The following is a 4490-nucleotide window of genomic DNA, read 5'->3' as shown; positions in this document are numbered from 1 at the left end:
ATATTTATGTCAGCATTCAAGAGTAATTTCCTCATTTTTATTATGATATGAGGGAAAGACGAGAGAGGTAATTTTACTCTACAGTACTTTTCAGTGGTCTAAACTGAGATGTTAGTTTATTCACTCAATAAGCAACTGTTCGATGCCTACTCTGTGACATACACTGTCCCAGTTGTTTGGGGGATTTGAAAAGATGAATTCTTACACAGTATACAATCTACCAAGGGATTTACTATTTTCCAACTTTTACTATAATTTTATTCTACCTTTCTGATGTACATAAATTAAGTGTTGTGGAAGATCTAGACATGTAAAGAACAGAGACTGCAGGTATGGTATGCCAGAGAACACAGCAACAGAAAAGTAAAAAAAAAAAAAAAAGAAAAGAAAAGCCTGAATTAGTGAAACAGCACAATTGTGTAAGATTCAGTGGAAGTATTAGTTATGATAAACATTTTGATTTGTGTGACATGGAATTTATAAATAAGGTCATTAATAGAGGGCTCAAAATCATAGAGGGCATAGAACCCTAGACTTAGAAATGTGGATTATATCCTGAGGCCAATGCAGAACCACTGAACATTTTTGAGAAAAAGTGAAATACTGAGAGTTTGGTTGTTCCTTGTTTTGTTTTGTTTTACACATCAGTTTGGCTAAAAATATAGGCTGAAAGTGAATAGAAAAACCAGAAAACTGGGACTATTGCAAGGGTAAAAAATGTGAACCTGGAGAAGATGATAGCTGATGGAGTTTGGATGTGTTGACCCTCCAGAATTTGTGTGGAAATTTGTTCCCCAATGTGGCAGTTTTGGAAACTGATTGAGTCATGGAGGTGGATACTTCATGAATGGATTAATGCCCTCCCTGGGGGAGGGGGTATTAATGAGTGAGATCTCACTCTATTAGTTCCCATGAAACCTGGTTGTTTAAAGGACCCTGGTACCTCTTCTCTCTCTCCCTCCCTCCCTCCCTCCCTCTTTTGCTTCCTGTTGCCATGTGATCTACTTGTACTGTTGCCTACCTGCCACCTTCTGCCATGAGTAGAAGCAGCCTGAGGCCCATGCCAGATGCAGCTGTCCCAGAATCGTAAGCCAAATAAACTTCTGTTCTTTATAAATTACCCACTCAGGTATTTCTGTTATAGCAACACAAAACAGGCTAAGACAATAGCAGAAATAGAAAGGTAAGGATAGGTGACTAATGGTAGAAATATTAAAACTCTTTTGAGATACTACCTCTTCTGAGAAAGTTAGTAAAAGCTATCAGTTAAAAAATGATGAATTTATTTTTGCCTATATCAAATTTAAGGTACTGGGAAAGATGATGGATTCTGCAGGCTGGAAGTCCCAATTTTACTCTCCTACCTACCAGTTGTGTAATTTTGTACAAGTTATCTAAACTCTCAACCTTCTAACATGGTGATGATCATATATGTTATATCCTTTAATTTTTTTTAAACACCTGAAAAATATTGGGCACATAAGAGTTTCCCAACAAGTTCTAATTTCCTTCTTATTTCTTTCTCTATTTACTACAAAAAGAATAACACAAGACAGTAGAATATGAGTATTATAATTTCATAATGTAAGTGTGATAAGAGTTTACAAGTGATTGAGTCCTGAAGACAGGAGATACACACAACAAAACATCAAAAAAAATAATTTGGAATTCTCAATATTTATAGGTTCTTTCCAGGTGCTGGTGATACAATGGAAGCTGGGAGAAATATCTCTGAAGAAAGGTTAGGGCACTGGGTCTTACAGGATGTGTCACGTGTGGATTGTTATGGATGGTTAGGGGAAAAAGAGAAAGTTTTATGCTTGGATATAAACAGGATAGAACTAGGGGAGGTAGAGACAGAATAGAAGACTAGAGATATAAATGATAAACATATTATGGTCGATATAATAAATATTTCTAATATTATATATAATATATATATATTATCTATCTATCTATATAATATATATATATAATTATACATAATATATTTAAAAAGAGTCAACAATGACAAAGAGTATTTTCACTGGGGTGAATAGAATATAATAATGCTCCCTGTGGAGTCAAGGATGTTAGGAAAATCTACCAGTTAGAGAAAAAATTGATGAAATTATTTTCATACACATTAAAATTGAGGTATTTAAAAGGCCAATTCCAGGTGAGTCCCTTCCCCCAAGAGCCCTGACCTGTTGACCCCCAGGTCCCCAGGACCCAAGGCAGGAACAGGCAGCTGGGCATCAGCAAAACTCCCTGCCACTGCTACAGACATCAGGGTGGAACAAATGGACCGTGAAACCCTCTGCCACAATCACTAAACAACAATGGAGAGATACTAGAAATATGAAAAACCAACAAAGTACACCACCACCAAAGGAATATAATAACTCTCAAGTTCTAGAACCTATAGAACAGGAAGTTCTTGAAGTGACTGACATGTAATTTCAAGCAATTCTTTTTTTTTTTTCTCTTTTTCATGACCGGCACTCAGCCAGTGAGTGCACCGGCCATTCCTATATAGGATCCGAACCCGCGGCAGGAGCGGGAGCGTTGCAGCGCTCCCAGCACCGCACTCTCCCGAGTGCGCCACAGGCTCGGCCCAATTTCAAGCAATTCTAAGGAAACTAAATGAGATACAAGAAGACTCAGTTAGAGAACACAAAGAAATGAGAAAAAGTATACAGAGCCTGGAAAAGGAAATGTACAAAGAATCAATGCCCTGGAAAAGAATGTGGCAAAGCTTGTGGAGCTCAAGGATTCATTCAAGAAAATAAAAAATACAACAGAGAGCTTAACCAGCAGGCTAAAACAACCAGAAAAGAGAATTTTTGACCTTCAAGAATCTTGTTCAAAACAAAACAGGCAGAAAAAAAAGAAAGAATTTTAAAAATTGAAGAAAATCTAAGAGAAATAACAGACAACCTTAAGTGCTCAGATACCTTAATCATGGGTATTCCAGAAGGACAGAAAAAAGGAAATGGCCTCGAAAACATATTCCGTGAAACAATAGCAGAAAACTTCCCAGGTACAGGGAGAGATAGAGATCTTCAGATTCAGGAGGATCAAAGACCCCAAACATATTCAACCCAAAAAGGTTCTCTTCAAGACATGTTACATTCAAATTGGCAACACTCAAAGACAAAGAGAGAATCTTAAAAGCTGCAACATAGAAGCATCAGTAACATCTAAGGGAGCCCCTATCGGACTAACTTCAGACTTTTCATCAGAAATCCTATAAGCCAGAAGAGAATGGGATGATATATTCAAAATACTAAAAGATAAAAATTGCCAGCCAATAAGACTTTACCCAGCAAAGCTATCCTTCTGAAATGAAGGATAAATAGTGTATTTGTCAACAAGCAAAAACTGTAAGTTCACTACCACATGACCAGCCTTACAAGAAATTCTGAAGGAAGAACTGGGTCTGGTATCTGAAAAACAACAATCACTACCATGAATACTCAAAAAAGATCAAAACCCACCAGTAAAATAAAAATGCTAACAATAAAGGGAAAAAAAGTTTATCTAACATCCCAGGAATCAACAAACACAGAAGACAAACAGTAAATCAGAAAGGAACAAAAGATATTTAAAACATCAAAACAAAAATCAATAAAATACCAGGGATAAATCAACACCTTTCAATAATGACTGTTAATATAAAAGGATTAAATTCCTCACTCAAAAGACACAGACTAACTGATTGGATTAAAAAGTTGAATCCAAAATTGTGCTGCCTTCAAGAGATTCAACTCACCTGTTAAGACACATACAGACTAAGAGTGAAAGGATGGGAAGAGATATACCACACAAATAGAAACGAAAAATGAGCTGGAGAAGATATTCTTAGATAAAATAGACTTTAAACCAAAAATCATAAAATAAGGTAAAGAAGGCCACCATATAATGATAAAATGATCTACCCAGCAAGAAAACATAACAATCATAAATATATGTGCACCCAACATTGGAGCAGCCAGATTTATAAAGCAAACACTATTAGACCTACAAAAAGAGATACACACTAATATCTTAATAGTAAGGGACTGGAACACCCCACACTCAACATTGGACAGATCATTTAGGCAAAAGATGAACAGAGAAACACAAGATCTAAGCAACACTTCAGACCAATTGGACTCGGCAGATATCCACAGATCATTTCATCCAACAACCTCAGAATATTCATTCTTCTCATCAGCACATGGATCATTCCCCAGGACAGACCACACATTTGGTCCCAAATCAAGTCTCAACAAATTAAAAAAAAAAAAAAAAGGAATTGTTCCAGGTATATTTTCAGACCACAATGGATAAAAATAGAAATCAATAACAAACAACACTCTGAAAAGATACAAATACATGGAAATTAAACAACATTCTACTTAATGACATGTGGGTCCAGGCAGAAATTAAACAGGAAATCAAATAATTTATTGAAACTAATGAAAATAACGACACATTATACCAAAACCTGTGGGATACTGTTAAAG

This window comes from Cynocephalus volans, chromosome X, assembly GCF_027409185.1.
Source record: "Cynocephalus volans isolate mCynVol1 chromosome X, mCynVol1.pri, whole genome shotgun sequence".
NCBI classification, from domain to species: Eukaryota; Metazoa; Chordata; class Mammalia; order Dermoptera; family Cynocephalidae; genus Cynocephalus; species Cynocephalus volans.
This window is presented reverse-complemented; position numbering follows the sequence as displayed.